Below are 17,167 nucleotides of genomic sequence, written 5' to 3'. Positions count from 1 at the left end.
TTAATACTACCGTGCTAAACCCCTCGTGCTATCATTTTTCTCCTACTGGTCAATTAAAGAGTTAAGTTTTATTGAGTCCTTACCATGTTCCAGACGCTGGGCCAAATACGGCATGCACATCCTCTCATCTTTACAAAAATATTGAGGAGACTCAGAGAGGTTAATTACTTGCTCAAGGCCACACAGCTAGCAAATGGCAGGGCTAGAATTAGACTCGGGCAGTCCCACTCCAGAACTGCACGCCCGGGTACCAGGTCAGTTGCCTTCCAGAAGGAGGAGGGAAGCTAGACCAGCTCACGGTCCCAGATGAACGAAGGCCTGATGTGTCTCTGGAGCAGGGCTGCCTTGTGCGTTAGCCCAAGGACCACTGCCTTTGGGGAGAGTCTAATAACCTCCCCCTTGCCTTGTTTCACGAAACCCAAAATTCCAGCTGAAATTCAACTGGTTTTCTTTACATTTAAGTAGTTGTCCGTCTGTAAAGGAGCCTTCTTCGTTCGCTCTGGCATTTGAGAACTGTGGTGGCAGGGGAGGCAGTTCTGGCTCTGTTTGCAGGCTGGGTGGCCCTAGGCCTGTCCCTTCACTACAGAGCCTCACAGAGCGGGCATCCTATCCCTCTGTCTTGGAGGCCACTATGTCTGGAGGGTGTCTCTGCCCTGAAGCGTCACTCTACCTCCCCTGTGACTGAGGGACTCCTGGCACAGCCCCAGGTATAATATTTCCTACAGATGAGACCTCCCCCACACCCCGCCCCGGCCAAGGCCCAGGCCAGTGATGGCAGGGAACCAACTCACGGTGTCCGGAAAAGACCCGGAATTTAGAGTTTTTTCAGCCATTCATTGGGTAAATATTTAGTGAGCACCACAGCATCCCAGGCCCTGTGCTGGGTGCCTGGACACAGTGCGCGTGAGGCGGATGTGGTCCCTGCCTTCCGGGAACTCAAGGCTTGCTAGAAAGGACAGACTTGGAATAAACACCCTCCAGTGATGATGTCATTGAGATCAGTTCTGCAAAGAACGTCTTAGAGGCTGTCTTGAGGAAATGACCCTAGCAGGAAGGAGAAAATCCGCCCAGAGAGGAGGGCAGAGAAGGGCATTTCAGATAGAGGGAACAGCATGTGCCAAGGCCCCAGGTGCAGAAGAAATGTGGGTTCAAATCTGTCTACTTTACCCGAACTTGGTGTCCCTGCATAAGATGCTTCTGGGCCTCAGTTTTCTCACCTGTAGGATGGGAACAATAGCACCTGCCTCCCTGGTTCTGAGCGACTGAGAGACAAAGGAATGTGAAGATGCTGGCATCTAGCATTGCTACCTTGAATGCCTAAGGAGTCTGGAGGCTGCCACTCGGCTCCCGGTTTCCAATCACCCCTGACACCCGGAGGCCTCTGTCAGTACCGGTTGTTCCTCAGCGCAATTAGGTAACGAGGCCAAATTCAATTACACACCACACTCCCAGGTCTGTCTGGGGCCCGAGGGAGGCGTGGGCTCCCCTTGCTGGGGGGGAGCAGCGGAAGCGCTGGCTGGGTTCCCAGGGCTGTGCCTTGTTACCATGCATCCCAGAAAACTGCCTGCATCCCAAATGGGGAAACGGAGTCAGGGAAAAGGAAGTGCTGCTTGGCCCCAAACCATAGTACCCCCAGGGCTGAGATCTCTGGGCTGATTTCCTTTCCCCTCCTTAAGCACCCCATCTCAGACTGCTGGCCCATGGCTTGCACCACCTTTCAGATTTGTCAGGGGTCCTGGCTCCTCATTCCTCTGGACAGGCCCCCAAATTGGAGGGTAGGGTTCAGCTTCTCTGTCACTCCTGGATTTGTGGCAGTATCCCCTCCATGCTGCAGGCTGGCTCCCAGTCACTGTTCAGCACTTTGTGTGGCATGTGGGTTTTTGCAGTGAGCCTACCTCCAATATACCTGGGCAAGCCAGGGTTCATAAATGCCTTTAAGGGACTCGCTGGAAACCTCTAGACAAGAGCAACTCAGGTCGAGGGTAGCAGAAGGGCCTTCCTTGAGACTATCGTAAGACTTCCAGGGCTTTGAATGGCAATCTAGGGAGCTCAAGCTTGAACTTGATCCTGGCAGCACTGGGGAGCCATGGAAGGTTTTAGACAAGGTAGTAACATGGTCAGATTTGCCTTTTATAAAACCTTAGCAGCTACAGGAGGGACCGAGGGGCCGGAGGCAGAGACAACAATGTGGATGCTCTTCTGGGTGTCCAGAAACGAGACTGCTGGGGTGGAATTGTGCCATGTGTAGAGGGAAAAGGACAGACGGGAACTCTCCAGCAATGCCTCTTGCCCATGGTCAGTCCCTGGCCACACAGAGCTGGGCCTCAGAAGCTCCGTTGGTGACTTGGGGTGGTTTTAAGCTTCGCTGTGGAGTTACTGGTTTCTGAAGACAGTATATAGCACCTTTTGGGGGGAAAAGTCTTAACTTTGGCTTCATATCATTCTAAGTGGTTTTATGGGGTGTTTTGTTCTAATCACAAGAATAATATATACTCCTTATAAACAATTAAGGCATATAGAATATTATAAAATAAATCTGAAGTCCCGCAGACATAGGATAATAACTTGGTCAATAATCGTTATTCAACAGATATTTGTTGGGCACCTCCTATGTGCCAGGTACAGAGCCACCAGGGATATAGCAGTGATCACAACAGACAAAAATCCCTGCTCTCCTGGAGCTCGTGGTCTACCAAAGGATATGTTTACAGATACACCGCGTACGCATTTACAAGAGTGGACCTTAGTAGACCCACTACTTTGGAATTGGCTTCTTGGTCTTAAGAGGATTGTGTATACTGTAGGCATCTCGCCTGGCTTGGACCATCCTTTATAAGTTATCAATGTGTGTGTGTGGGGGGATGTCAGCTCAATTGTGACAGTGTTTTTTGGGGCATTCCCAATCAGACTCAGGGAGACCAATGCCCTTAGTAGCAAAGAGGCCAGCATTTGCACTAGATGCCCACACTGTATGGGGGAAGCTGTGTCCCAGAAAGAGATGGTGACGTGCTCTTGGTCACACAGCAAGCCCCCAGCCTCTCTACTGGGCAGCATCTCTCAGTTGGGGCCTTGGTCTCCAGTGGAGGGGTGTGCTGTTCCCACCTGCCAAGCTCAGCTCAGATCCTGATTTCAACATCAAGCCTCCCACTCCTTGCCCTGCCCTGGCGGCCACTTTGGATTTTCCCCAGACAGACATTCCTCCGTGGCCTGTCTGCTCACGTCCAACTGCCCCCCCCACCCCCGGGAGAGGGGGGGACACCTGGGACCACACGGGGGAGTGAAGGAAGCTGCTGTGGGCTGGGAGCAAGTGTCTGGAAGGGAGTGGGAAGTGGGGACAATGTCCTCTCACTCAGGATTGTCAGGAGGAGGGAAGGAAGCACACAGGTGATGAAGGGCTCCTGGTAAACTTTAATGCGTCTGGAAGGTTCGGAGAGCTGCTCTGTTGCTGCCCAGAACATACTGAGGTGCTTGGGCATGCTTCTCAAACACCCATCCTCTCCTCTTACCTATGAGAGCACCCGAGAGCAGAAATGGCCACCGAAGCCCTGGCCTGCTACTCCGAGATTCCCTCTACATTTTTGCATCCTCAGCTTACACACCTCAGGTGACAGGGTGCTCACTACGACCCCAAGACAGCCCTGACTGTCCTTCTTTTGAGCCCAAATTGGATGCCCCCACCCATCTTCCTGATGTGCGCGACCCTCTGTGGATGAGGAAAGGAGCAGAAAGGTCCAGAGTCTGGCCCCCAACCTCCCTGTGAAGAGAAGGAAGATAGAGTTGGACAGACCCTCCCCATCCAAATGCCATCAGCTCCTAAAAAGAGGCAGCTGATGGACAAGAGCCCTTTAGAATAGTAGACCTCCCCATCTGTCTAGCACTTGACAGTTCGGAGAACATGCCCTTGCTGGTACTCTTGGTGGGAACACAGCATCGGGAGACATGGCCTGGGGCTATGGAACAAGCCAGAGGTCTTAGGGCTAGTCCTGGCTCTACCACTAATTTGCTGTGTGGTGGCAGGAAGCCCAGGCCCCTCTCTGAGCTCCCGTTCCCTCATTCCAAGTGAGGCTAGGGCCTCTTTACTCCAGTGCTAAATGACGGTCAAGCAGAGGCTCTGCAGGGCACAGGGCTGGCTGTAACCGGCCACGCAGGCTTGGGGGCACAATGGGGTCACTACTGGCTAGGGGCAGCCTACATTCATCTCCTCCAGCCTTGAGCCAGAACGTGTGTGTGTGTGTGTGTGTGTGTGTGTGTGTGTGTGTGTGTTGCCGTAACTCTGTCCCCTGTCTGAGCTTCATTTCTGCTTCTGGGGAGTGTCAGGAGTGGAATTCGACCGCCCCGGCCCAGACAGGGAGAAATGCTGCACGGGCAGGGAGGCAGGCAGACAGACAGACAGCTTCAGCAGGAAGGGAAATTGCCTTCCCAACTGCAGGGAGCTTATGTCAGTCCAAACCCGGGGGCCGTCCGGAAGCCCCCTGTCAAAGCTGCGTCCAGGGAGAAGCAATAAAAGCCCAGGACTGCTGAGGCACGGACATTCGAGCTGCCTCGGCCGTCCCTTCCCTTCAAAGGCGACTCCAGAAATCAATGGAAAGAGATTCATTAGAGGCCTGGGTGGCGAGCCCCCCACCGCCTCCGGTGGCCCCTTTGTGAGCTGGCCTGAGCTTCCTGTCTGAACAGGCTGACTCCACATAGAAGCCACCCCGTGTTCTTCCAGTGGGCAGGGGGCGGGGGGCAGGCGGGGGGCGCAGGACACCACAGCTCGTCCTGTTCAGTCATTCATTCCTTGCCTCACTCATTCGTTCAGGCAGCTGGTTCTCGTGTCCTTGCTAGTGCAAATATCCCGCCTTTGCCCGGCACCCCTTAGATCCCTGTCCACACAAGACGTCCAAAACGGACAGAAGTCGTTGCTGATGTGGGGCTTGCCCTCTAGTCAGGCGACAGCGTTAGCAAGAGAAACAAGCAGCCCTAAAAGCAGAGGGGAGAGCGAAGTCAGGAAAGAGTGGGAGGAAGCGTGGGGAGGGGCTGCCATTTGGGGCAGTGTGGCTGAGGAAGGCTCCCAGAGAAGGGGTCACCTGTGCCAGGCCTGCAGGGAGGCGGGACGTGCACTTGGCCACCTGGACAAGAGCGTGCCTGGCGCACCTCGGAGGGTGCGTCTGGGGCACCTGCAGCCAGGAGGGCAGGGAAGCTGGAGCCGAGTAAGCCAAGGGCAGACTGGAAGGAAATGAGGTCAGGGAGGTCACGTGGGGGCTTGTGGGTAATCATAAGGGCTTTGGGCCTTCACGCTGGCTGAGCCAGAGCCACCGCAGGGAGGGATCTGGGGAGAGCAGGGATGTGCGGGACTTCAGCTTTAGAGGTGTCACCAGGGGCGCTGCTTTGTTAGGAATGCCACAGCAAAGTACCACCTGCCAAGCAGCTCCGGCTGGAGAATCACAGGGCGCTGTGGGCCAGAAGCCTGCCGACCTGAGATGGCGCTATCGCGGCAGCAGGGCCCTGCGCCCTCTGAAGACACTAGGGAAGGATCTGTTCCAGGTCTCTCTCCCAGCTCGTGGCACCATGACGCCACTGTCACTAGGCGTCCTCCCGCGTGCGTGTGTCTCTCCGTGTCCAGATGTCTGCTTTTTAAACAGACGCCAGTCATAGGGGAGTAAGGCCCACCCCAATGACCTCATCCTAACTTGATCATCTGCAAAGGCCTCCTTCCAAATAAGGTCACATTCACAGGTACTGGAGACTAGGACTTCAGCATCTTTTGGGGGACATAGTTCAGCCCACACCATCACAGCACAGACTCAGCCTCTCAAGAATGGTCGCTGTTAACTCCTCTGGTCTCCCTGACGACCTGGTGTTAGGTGGGTTCACTTGCATCGTACGAAGGAGGCGGTACGGGCCCAGGAAGCCTAAGGGACTTGTCCAGGGCCAGCAACCCGTCAGTACTTGTTTCCTGAGCCTCGGCCTCCAAATCCAGGCCCATCGCCTCCCTCCACTGCTCCTCAGCTAGCAGGGACCTGGCCGGTTCCTTCCTGTCCGCCAGCCCCTGCCTGCCAGCCTCTCTGTCCCAGCAGCACGGGCAGACAGCTGAGGGGGTGGCCGCCTTCCCAGCTGAGCAGTTAAAGGGCAGACAGCTCTTGAAGACTGAAGCCACCCAAGTGCCCATTTTGTGCCCACCTCCTGGGTTCCCTCCCCCATCTTCTGTCCTCCTGGAGCCTGGCAGGAGGCTTTCCTGGGTCCCCAGTAACCTTGCATCGTAGGGCCTCTCAGAATGGAGATGTGGGGCAGGGGTTCGTTTTGTTTTCTGAAGAAAATGATGGTAAGATTTGGGTGGAAGCCAAATGCAGACTTCTGGGAGCGCAGTCGGAGTCTGGGATGAGGGCCCTGCTCGGGGAGAAATCCAGGAAGGGAGGGTGGGGTGCAGTGATAGGAGCTTCTGAGCCAGGGAGGTCTCATTCGCCACCGTGTCCCCAGTCCCCCCTCATGGGGAGCCTGGCCAACCAAGATGTCAGGTGGATGCTTACAATCATGCAGATGGTAAATAGGAGAAAGAAACACAAAGAAAATATTTCAGTATATGTAATGCGGTGTGCTGGAAGAAATATAAAACAAGAGTCAGGGGATACAGCTCTCATCAGCGAGCTGGAGTGACCACGGTGGCCCCTGACCTCTGGATCTTTGAGTCCCATCTTAGGAATATAACATGATGGGTCCAGGGCAGACTCTGCAGTCAGACTGCCAAGTAGTTTAAATCCTTCTGGCAAGTTGTCCAAACCTCTCTGTGCCTCAATGTTACTGTCTGTAGAGTGGGAATAATGATCACAGCTCATCAGAGAGGGTAAGGATCACACGTTGATACTTGGAAAGTGCCTTTAAGCGGGCCCGGCAAACAGCAAACACCCAGTCACCCTGAGCTCTGTACGATGAGGAACCAGGAGAGGCCTGGATCCAGCTTGGGGGTCCCAGCTCCGTTTCCCAAGTAGGAGTGCGCCGTCCTGCTGCCCCCATGCACGGGTAGGGTTGTGAGGCCTGGAGGAGACACCTCCATTGGCTGGCTGCTGGACTTCTGCAGGGCCTTCTTCAGGAGTGTACAAGTAGAGTCGAGGGGATTGACGGGGGCGAAGGGAGAGGGGAAAGGGGACAGAGGGAACAGCATTATCAAAAACCATAGGAGCTTGTGCCCTGGCCCCTCGGAGGAGGGCAGGAGAAGGTCTCTGGAGGCAGAGCCCCTGAGTCAACTCCGGCCCCCAGTGCAGTCCCTTGAGCCTTCCTGGGCGGGCCGAGCACGACCCGTGACCCCCAGTACGTGCGCCTTCCTTTATTGAACAGACTCTGGACCCTGAACTCCTTCGTGGGTCCTGAGAGGGACCAGTTGTGGGAAGGTGGACAGCCCAGGTGGCTCCCAGGCCCTTGCTCCTGCCTGTCACACTCACGTGGCTCCCCACAGGGCCTCCCTGTCTGTTTCATCCTCCCTCTGAGCGCTCCGGCCTGCATGGGTGACATCTGTGAGTCATCGGGATCCTTGCTGAGACCTGCTGAATCAGCTAGCCCCGCTCTGTGGCTCTCAGCACTGAAGGCCCAGAAGAGCCACCTCTGGGGTTCATTGTTCCGCCTCTCCTCAGCCTCTGTCGGAGGAGGCTTGGCGTTTGTCTGCCCCCAGGCCTCCCACACAAAGCCTCGCCTGGGTGGCGACCGAGTCCTGAGCCTGGAAGCCCTGGGCGGAGCCACTTTCGACCCCTGGGTGATTTACAGCCTAGGTGGCTTTGCTCGCTCTCTCCTTACCGGCCTGGCCTGGGCCGGGCTCCCGGAGGCCCTGCGCCCTGGAGGTTAGCTGCGGAACCCTGGAAGAGGCTTTTCCTGAATCCCCAGGCGCCACGGCGGTCCCCTCCCCCCACGGTCCCGCAGAAGTGCGTTCCGCATGACAGGTTCCCCCAGCCGGGGGAAGAATCCCCCCGCCCGCGCCCTCCAGAGCGAGCCGGGGCTGCCTTCCTGGCTGCAGCGCCGTGATTTATTGGCGGCTTCTCCTCGCCAGGGCCCATGGCAGGAGGAGTTCAAACACCCGCAAGAAAAGCCACCCGCTATTGATCCCCACATCAGGCTTCCCGAGCGCTCGCGGGCATTCATCAAGGAGCCGGGGCCGCAGCTCTCCCTTTCTTCTTCCTTTCTTCTGCCTCCCAAGTCATTCCCCCGGGCTGTGCCCCCTCCCCGGGGTCACTCGGAGAGCTCGGCGAGCGACTGCCGGCAGAGGTGGAGGGCGGCTTTGTCTGCAGCCCCTTTCCGGCAGATCCTTATCAAGGAGTGCGCCCAGGGGGTGGAGCAGGCCACTTTGGGCTCGGGGCTTTGGAGCAGATCTTTGGAAGTTGGAGAAACGGAGTTGGAACGTGAAGTCCGGAGAAGCCCTTCTGAAGCAGGAACTGGTTAGAGTACCCGTATTTCTGGAGGCTTGGGACGTGTGGCGTTACTAAGAGCTTGCTAACCTAGTGGGCCCGAGAGGGGCTGAAATAGGGCCGAGCGGGCCTTGAAATTAGCATGTGAAAACCCTAGCTTCGGCCGGGAAGCCATGTGTGCCGGCTGGTGAATGGATGCTTGAAAACAATTTGTTTTTCTAATTACGTAAATCTGCTGGTGGATAGTTTTTTTTTTTTTTTTTTTTTTTTTTTGCTTACCTGGAGAAAGTAAAAAACGATTGGTCCCAGGCCTGAGGAATTTAAATAAGCATATTAATGCTTTTCTCACCCCGCCCCCCCCCATTCTGCCAGAACTGAGAGGCTGGGGAGGCGGCTCGGTAGGGCTGTCTTACTCGTTTTCCAGGCAGTGACGCCCGGTCTGTGTCCCTCTGGTATAAACCCCAGCTCCAGTCCGGATTCTGGCTCAACGTACAGGAAGTGGTTTTTCTGAACTCGGTGCCTGGGGGCTGGCTACTTGGTACCAACGCTAACAGGGAATTTCAAGAATGAACCTGGAAGTTCCAAACATTTAGGTCTTTGGTGGCTTGGAAGGCTCTAAGGATCAGATTAATACTGTAAACTATCAGGGCGCAGAATTTCTGGGAGGAGAGGATCCAGGAGGCATGTATTCTGGTTATTTGAAGTCTTGGCTATGTGAATTCTGGGTAATCTGACACCATGTTAAAACCAGATTAATGTTAGTGGTTTTGTGGACTTCCATCTCAAGTGTTTTCTTCTGCAATTTGGGCCAGATTGTCAGGCCCCATCTGTTTCTGGGTGTCACTGGCTGAGCACTGGGCTTGGGAGAACATTGTCTAGGGGATCTGCAGTGGGGACTGCGCCAGGCAAAGTGAGAAAGATGGGAGTCTATATAGAGCCATAGGGCTCTTCCCGCTTGAGATCCCAAGCCCCGATGGGGCTGCTTGGGAGGGCAGGGCCCCAACGAATGTCTCACTAAATGACTGTTCCCCGCAGAAACCATTCTAACCCAAAATAAGGAAGACTCCTTGGAAGAGGGGAGACTAAGTGGAGCCTGGAATTTGTGTAGAGCAGAGAAGTCCCTCTTTCTGCGGCTGCCCCTGGGGTTGGCCCTGCAGGAAGGGGATGCCAATTAATCTCTCTTGCAGGAAGCTAGTTCTTGTCCAAAAGGCAGCAAGTTATGAAGTATGAATTAATCCATTTAACCAGCTCCTCGGAGGGAAAGCCCATGACAACTGCATTTCCAAATGCCATCCCCGAAAGTGATATTTCAAGTGGCAGTGGGTGGGATTAGAGCCTGCTAACGATTTATGTCAAACAAGGAGCAAGAACATAATTTCTAGATAAGTGATTTGTCTCAGCCACTTCCAGGGCGGGCAGGAGGACAGACAGTAAGGTTTAGGGGACAGCCAGAGGCTGACTGAAAAAGGAGGGGAGCATCCGAGAATGAAGTCTAGAGAAGCAACAAAGGCTAGGGGACCTGGTCAGTTCCCCGCAATGTCTCCCAGAGCAGGGCACAGCAGCCAATATAGAGGAGATTTTAAAGACAGTGCTGGCTGTCTTTCTTTAGGATGAATGATGGGACCCCTCTTACCTTCCTAGTCATTTGAGTTAGTTAGGTCACCAAGAAAATTTCATTGGCAGGTGGGTAGGGCTCGGGAAGGGGACTATCAAACCTTTCTCTCAAGAGGGTAATGGTAGTGGAAAGAGGGAGGGACGCAGAGCTCTTTGGGCAGGACAGTGGGTGGGCTTCCAGGGGTGTCTCGGGGGCGGAGGGGTGGAGAGGGGGCAAGCTCAGCTCAGCGCCAGGAGACCTTGCGAAAGACAGGCTGGAAGGAAGAGGCTGCGGCCACCACAGGATGCAATGTCAGGAAGGCAGCAGCTCCCGGGGCGGGGCAGAGCCGAGTCGCGCACCGCAGCCGCCCCCGGCTTCCCTACAGCCGCTGGCCCAGGGCACAGGAACTCCCCGAAGTCGGGGAGGTAAAGCGTACGTACGCCCGCTCACCCTGCCCCCAGCTCCGCGTTCGGGGAATCCCGAAGGTAGAGGGGCCCCTGTGCCAGGTTAGATGCCAGGTCTTCTGCTTTCTCCGCCCCCTAACCGGTTCCGAAAATCCTGCAAACCGAGGTTGCAATCCGGATGACCCAGTACCGCCCCGCCCCTCCCCTCCCCGCCCCCCCCCCGGCCGAGACCGCCCCCAGGCTAGCTCCCTCCTCCACCCCCACCCCGCCGGGGACCCTCATTAGCATGACCACTTGGGAGGATTCGCCTGGGGGCGGTGGGGGGGCGGGAGACACCCCAAGTCAACCACCTCCAGCGCCTTCTTGGCGGCCCCCTCAGGCAACAGCGCTCCGGGAGACCCACTCGCACAAGTGTTGCTTCCAATTAATTGCCCAGGCGGCGGGGGGGGCGGTAGGAGGGGGCCCTGGTCGCCGCCCCCGCCCGGAGGCTGGAGCGCCGCTCGTCGGGTTGTGCGTTCGCTCGGCGGCGGCGTGCACCAGCACCACCCCTGCGTGCAAGTTTGAAATGTGAGCTGCCTCCGATTCATACTAGCTCGCGCTCCCTCGCAGCAAAGTGGCTGGGCCGACGGTCTGCGCGCGCGAGTGAGTGCGGGCGGCGGGCTGGGGGGGCGGGGGTGCGGACCGCGAGGCTCGCGGGGCGGGGAGGGCGCGCGCGAGCCGGGGCTCCCTGGAGACGCCGAGGCAGGTCTGCTAGCCTTTCATCTTCCTCGCGCGCTCCTCCTCCTCCCTCCCCTCCCCCCTCCGCGGCGCGCCGGGCCTCCCCGGAGCCCCCAGCCCCACGCGGGCGCACGCAGGGTGGGTGGTCGCGTCGGCGGGGTCCCGGCGCGGGGCGCGGGCCGTGGGAAGTTTCGCTGGCGCGCCCCGTGCGCCCCCGCCCCCCGCGCGCCCCCGGCCCATCCCCGTCCCCGGAGGGCTGTCGCTTGCGCCCGGGCGCGCGGCTGGCTGCCTCCTCGGCGGCGGCGGCCCCATTAGCGGAGCCTCCGCCTGTGATTGGCTTCGCCCGGGAAGCTGGAGACGGGCGATGAATAATTGATGTGTGCGGTGCGGTAGCCGGACGGCGGCGGCGGTGGCGGGCAGCAGCGAGCGGGAGCGCGGGAGCCGGAGCGCCCTCGGAGCGGGCAGCGCGGAGCGAGCGGGCGCCGGAGCCGCCCGGGCCCCCGCGCCGCCGCCGCCGCCGCCCCGGCGCGGAGCGGGGATGCAGGCGGCGCCCGCTGCCTGCGCGCAGCCTTTGTTCGGCGCCGGCTGAACCCTGCCCGGAGACGCTCGCCGCGGCCGCTCTCGGCCCGGCCCCAGCCCCCCGCGGGCGCCAGGGTGGGACCGCGGCCGGTGCAACTTCTAGGTGAGTGCGGGGCTGGAGGGGTCGGCGCCGGGGCGCCCGCGGGCCGGGCCGGGCTCCCTCCGGGCGCGGGGGTGAGTGTGCGTGCCTGTGTGTGACAGAGAAGGGCCGGTGCATTGTGGGTAGCGCCGTGTGCTGCATGGTGTCAGCCCGAGGCTTGGCCGCGAGAGTGGCACAGGCGTGCACCGGGCCCGTTTTGTGCGCCCACAGAAGGGGCCCTCGTTTTTCCGCGGTGCCTGGGGCCTGGGTGCTCCCCCTCACTCTTCCCGAAGGTGAAGTGTTGGCTCTCCAGCAGACATTTTACAAGGCTCCGTCCTCAGTTGGCTCCTATTGCAAAAATAAGAATCAGCCAGGAAGCTTTCCATGGAGGCAGCGGCGGAGGGTCTTTAACTTCAAGCTGCTCCTTTGTCAGGTTGCAGCCCTAATGTTGAAAGAGCCCAGAGACCCCCACGGGCGCTGGTGATGCCACCATTGCGGCAGGGTGCCCTTCCGAGAGCTGGTGGGCACGGAACAGACTTCTGACAAGTGTTGGCTGGGAAGCCGGCTGGAGAAGGAGCGAGAGGGTTCGCAGTAGCAGGCTGGAAGGCGCCTTCCTGGGGGTGCCCGCCGCCAGGCTGTGAGGATCTTGTTTAAGGCCTTGGAGAGAGGGTTTCTCAGAGGGCTGCTGGGGCTAACGGGTTGTTTCCTGCTCCTGAGCACATGGTTTTGCTGTTGGGGTCTTACTAGCCCTGGTGCCCAAGCCACTAGATAGGTCCCGGTTCCTGGGTCCACCTGGAGGCTTGCCCCGAGGAGACTGGGAGAGATCAGGCTGGGACTTCCCCTGCCCTAACCCTTTGCACCAGTGCAGGGAGGTGGCGCCTCCTCAGATGGCCTTCGTGTAACTGTCATTCTCAGGGTGGGGGTCCAGGACCCCTGTGCTTGACCGTCACACCGGACTGCCAGATGGGCACTGGGCATGGCTGGTGGCTCTTCCAGCAGGAAGATTTTGTGAGGAAACTGGCAACCAGTTGGTGTCAGAATGTTGCTTAATGGCCCAGCCTGGAGAGTGGGTGCAGTATGGGACAGAAGTCCTGCTGGGGGGTGAGTTGGCGTGGACAAGGTGGTGCCACCCTGAATTCAGGCTGCCCCCGATGGTGTATACGGCCTCAGGCCCCTCCAGTCCTGGGGCTGGATGTTCATCTCCCATCCACTACAGAGCAAAACGTTCTGTCCCGTGGCAGGGGCCAGGGTGGGGTGGAGGGTGGCTCTGAGCCTTAGGGTCCACGTGGCTACTAATAAGCCTGTTCCCCTTTTTTGTGTATTAGCTAAGCAGTGACTACCCCCCAACTAGCTGGATTCAAGTCCCCTCCTGAGCTATTTTTACCATGAACTTCCTTAGTGAGAAACCACCGAACAGCGATGCTTTGGTGAGAATCTGGGTCTGAACCGGAAGCAGCAGCCTGCACAGAGTTTGACTTGCTTGACAAGGCCGTCTGCACTCCCCTGCACAGCCGCCCAGCCCCTCCACCGTGCTCCCTTGTCTCTGGGGTCTCACGACAGCCTGTGCACTCAGGGACTTGGGAGCCCCGGTTTCAGATGGGAAAACGTGTGTGAAACCCTGAGACCACCCAGTAGGGGACCGAGGAAGCCAGTCTTAGCTCCGACTGGAAGGAGGCCTTGACCCTGAGCTCCTTGAAGGCAGGGGTCATCTGCTCCTCATCACTGTGTGTCCCAGTACCCAGCACTGTGCCTGGCTGGCAGCAGACCCTCGGTGACTGCTGAGGGCTGCATGAGCAGAAGGCGGGTCTGGTGCTGCTTTCTCTACTAGGGTGGGGAGGGGACAGAGGACTGAAAGAGCACTTCTGGATCTGAGTTCGTGTTGGTTGAGCACTAAGCTCAGTCCCTGGGAACTTTCAGATGAGTCCCCACTCTGGTGTCAGCCAGTCAGACTGAGAGAGGTGCCCCCACAGATACTCAGCCCAAGTTCTGCCTGGGAGTTTCCTGATGGCTCTTTCTGGGTCACAGCCTGGGGAGTAAGGATGGCAGAGTGCGTCTGGAACTGTGCTGTCCAGTATGGGAGTCCCCAGCCCTGTGTGTCTGTTCAGGTTGTAGAACATTTGCTCTGTGACAGAAAGTTCCACTGGACAGCGCTGGCCCGGAAGGATGGAGACTCAGAGCAGAAGTGAGGTGAGGACACGAGTCCAGAGCCCACAGGTGTGACAGTGCAGATAAAGCGATCTGTTTTCTTAGCACTTGTATTTTCTGACAGCTTCCCTGCGAGGGGAGTCCAGACCAGCCAGGTACTCCCATTTAGTGCAGGAGAAAGCTGAGGTTCAGTTTTGCCCAAGGTCACCCAGCGAGGGGCATGAGCCCCTGCTCTACCAGTGCTCTGCCACCCAGCAGAGGTCAGCCAGGGGGCAAGGGTGGGCAGCGGTCCCAAGAGCAGCCTCAGACCTCCCTGAGGACCGGTGGTGCCTGCTAGGCGTCAGTCTTTGTGAAGTCATCCATCGATCGGGCGGGAGCGCCAGCTCAGCCTCTGGTCCCCAGGAACAGAGAGTTCTGTGCTGGCAGAGCTGGGTGAGGGAGGTGTTTACCTTGATCGATGCCGCTCTGGTCCCCACGGAGAGGCTGGCTTGTCTCTGAAGGGAAGGACCCCGTCGGTGGGCCTGCGGCCAGGCTCGTTAGCACCACCCCAGAGAAAGGTGTGCAGACCCCAGCCCAACGGGAAGAATTATCTGGGGACTTTGGTTGGCACAGGATGTCCTTTGCTCCCTCCCTGCCAGGGCCCGCTGCCCCTTCTGTCATGGGGCATTTGCTTGGCACACTTGCCCTCACTCACCCTCCCCCGCCACCCCCCCCCCCCCCAGAAGCCTCAGCTGCTGGAGGAAACTCTCCCAGGGCCTGGGAGAGAAGCATCAGCCTCATGGGGAATCTGCTCAGGGAAAAACAAGCCCCTGCCCTCCAAGCACACCCAGCTTCTCAGGGAGCTCCCAGGCCGCTAACCACAGGCGGGGAAGGACAGTCAGCCCACGGCCCAGACTAGGGAAGGGACTCCCTGCCCCAAGGTCACACAGCAGGGCAGGCCTGAATGGAGCTAATGCCCTCTCATGGCCCACTGCAAATCCCAGTCTGTCATTTTGAACTTGAGGTTTATATAAGATTTAATTGTGTCTTGCTTCAGTTTCCTGTTCCAGCCCTGAGGTGAGGTCACTTTGTGTCTGGCCTTGGCCCTGTGTCCTGAGGTACCCCCCCCCCAACATCAGCCTCACTGCAGCTTCCAGGTCTTAAATGGCCCTGAGCTGACTGAAGGGAAGGGTCTGAGAAGGGGGGGCCCTCTGCCAGGGACCCCCACATACCTGGCAGGTGGTCTTCAAGGGCCATCCAGGGGAACTGGAGGGATGAGAGGACCCTTGGCCATATGCCCAGGTTCCCAGTCCCCTTGAGTAAGGTAGGGCGGTGTTCAAAGTCCCTGGGCCTTTCCCTGGGGTCGGGGTGGGCTGCCCTGGGAACGCCCACAGCACTCTTGCTCCCCGGAGTCTGATGTGCTGTGCGTTCTTCACAACAGACCGGCAGAGACAGGCCCTCACCCTGCTGCCCAGAGCATTAGGCTGGGCTGCCAGGCAGTGGCCAAGCAGGTGAGAAAGTGGGCCCTTTTCTTGCCTTTCGGTACCCAAGCCGTGGCACTGACTTCTGCTGGAAGCCAGCTCTCAGGCCTTCTCTGAGCCCCCTTCACCCCTGCTGGGTCCTCCCTGCCCCGCCCACCAGTGGGTAAGGCCCGCCCCGTGAGTGCCCCGCCCAGGGCAGTAGTGGGTGCTTCCTGCATGTTTGGTGAATGAAGAACAGGGGCTTTAGCCGGGATACGCGCGTTCCTGGACGCTGAGGCTCCCAGTCCCTTTGGAGATTCAGTAGTTCCGAGGTAGGGCCTGGCCTCTGTGATTTGGCTTTGGTTTTGTTAAGTTCCTCCAGATCATTCTGATGCCATTCATGGAAACATGGCTCCCAGGGCCTAGCCCTCAACTGATAACATCTGTGATCTGGTTCCAAATTAGCGTGAGCCCTTTGGCGAGTCACTTCCCTTCTGGGGCCTCTGTTCTCATCTCTGTACTGAGAGCATTGCTGTGTGTCTCATCTCTCAAGGGTGAACTCCACTCGGGGAGTCTTGTGCTAGAGGGAGTGTGTGTGTGTGTGTGTGTGTGTGTGTGTGTGTGTGCGCGCGCACGCGTTTGTGCTGGGGGAAAGGCTTGGTGCTGCCTTTGGGCACTGCCAACAGCGTCTGATGGTGCAGGGGGAAATATTGAGGTGCAGCAGGGCGAGGAGAACTGGGTGAACAGAGGACCCTAAGAACTGTGGAAGGCAGAGGGGAAAATGGTAAATTCGAGGCTGGAGTAGCCTGAAACTCCTCTCAGATGGAACTTGATTTCGGACATGGTGGGATTTGGGTCTTGGGCGCAAAGGGCAACGAACCTCAGGTAGGAGGGTGGGAAGATGCAGAGGTGTGGTAATCTAGGGGAAGGGAAGGTAGCCCTCCGGATGAAGCACCAGAGGTAAGCGTGGGAATTGGAGCCGTTGCCGAAACTCCATGGGGAGCCATGGAAGGCTTTGGGTCCACAGATGCCTCCGGGACTCCCAGGGCTTCCAGGAGCAGGGACGCTGCTGCGTCGCAGGCAGGGATCCGTGCAGGGAAGTGGGGAGCAGCACGAGGTCTCAGTGCGAGGTCACAGTTCTGCTGCGGGAATATCCCTGCCTCTGCTGACGCAATGGAAAGCCTCCTCTTGTTGCAGGGTTCCTGTTTTGCGGTCGCCCATGGTGGGGGGCGAGGGCAGCCAGCTCTTCTTCTGAGGAGCTCCGGGAACTTGGTGGCACTTGTCCAGACCTCCCCTTCGCGCCCTCAGCTCTGTCTTGAAAAAAAGAGATGTGTTTGTGTCTCCAGCTCCCCAGGGGTGACAGCCAGGCCCCGGAGGTTTGAAATCAATGTGGGCAGCTCCCTGGGACTGGAGGGGACAGGTGACAGAGGATAGCCTCTGGGCTTGCCAAATTCATTCTCGTACTATCTCAGTGGTATCCTGAGTTGGAGCCCGAGGCGGCTGGAGATTTATAGGCACCCTCTCCACCTCCCAAGAATGTAATCTGGTTAGCAGGCTCACGGGGTGCACAGAAGATTAGCTGGGTCTGGTTCAGTTCCTACATGTGGGCGGGGGGCTGTGAAAGATTGAGGGGGGTAGGGGAGAAGCCCAGAGAAGGCTTCTTCTCTCTGGTCTCTGTCCTGTGGCTTCCAGGCCCAGCTCAAATGTCACCAGCCAGGAGGCCTTCCCTGGTCCCCCAGCCCCAGCACACAGACAGACAAGGGACCCTGTCTCCTGGCAGCCCTTCTCCCTCCTGTGGTTGTCCGGGTCCCACCACCTGATGCCGGTCTGTTTCATGT

At 58.2% G+C, this 17,167-nt stretch overlaps 1 protein-coding gene across 11 annotated transcripts in view; it reads left to right on the top strand.

The window, feature by feature from the left end:
* The window catches only part of ZMIZ1 (zinc finger MIZ-type containing 1), a 233,940-nt gene that overhangs the window by 154,792 nt on the left and 61,981 nt on the right, over positions 1–17,167 (top strand). The window contains exon 1 of one of the 11 annotated variants that reach the window (XM_057308720.1): positions 10,617–11,012. The exons of the other annotated variants lie outside the window; for them this stretch is intronic. The gene's annotated coding sequence lies outside the window, so the exon portion shown is untranslated. Of the gene's footprint in view, positions 1–10,616; positions 11,013–17,167 lie in introns of those variants that run through there. 11 annotated transcript variants of the gene reach the window in all.

Source organism: Ursus arctos, unplaced genomic scaffold (genome assembly GCF_023065955.2).
Source record: "Ursus arctos isolate Adak ecotype North America unplaced genomic scaffold, UrsArc2.0 scaffold_7, whole genome shotgun sequence".
Classification (NCBI taxonomy): Eukaryota; Metazoa; Chordata; class Mammalia; order Carnivora; family Ursidae; genus Ursus; species Ursus arctos.
Note: the sequence above shows the minus strand (reverse complement) of the source record. Positions and strands in the feature narration are given on the sequence as shown.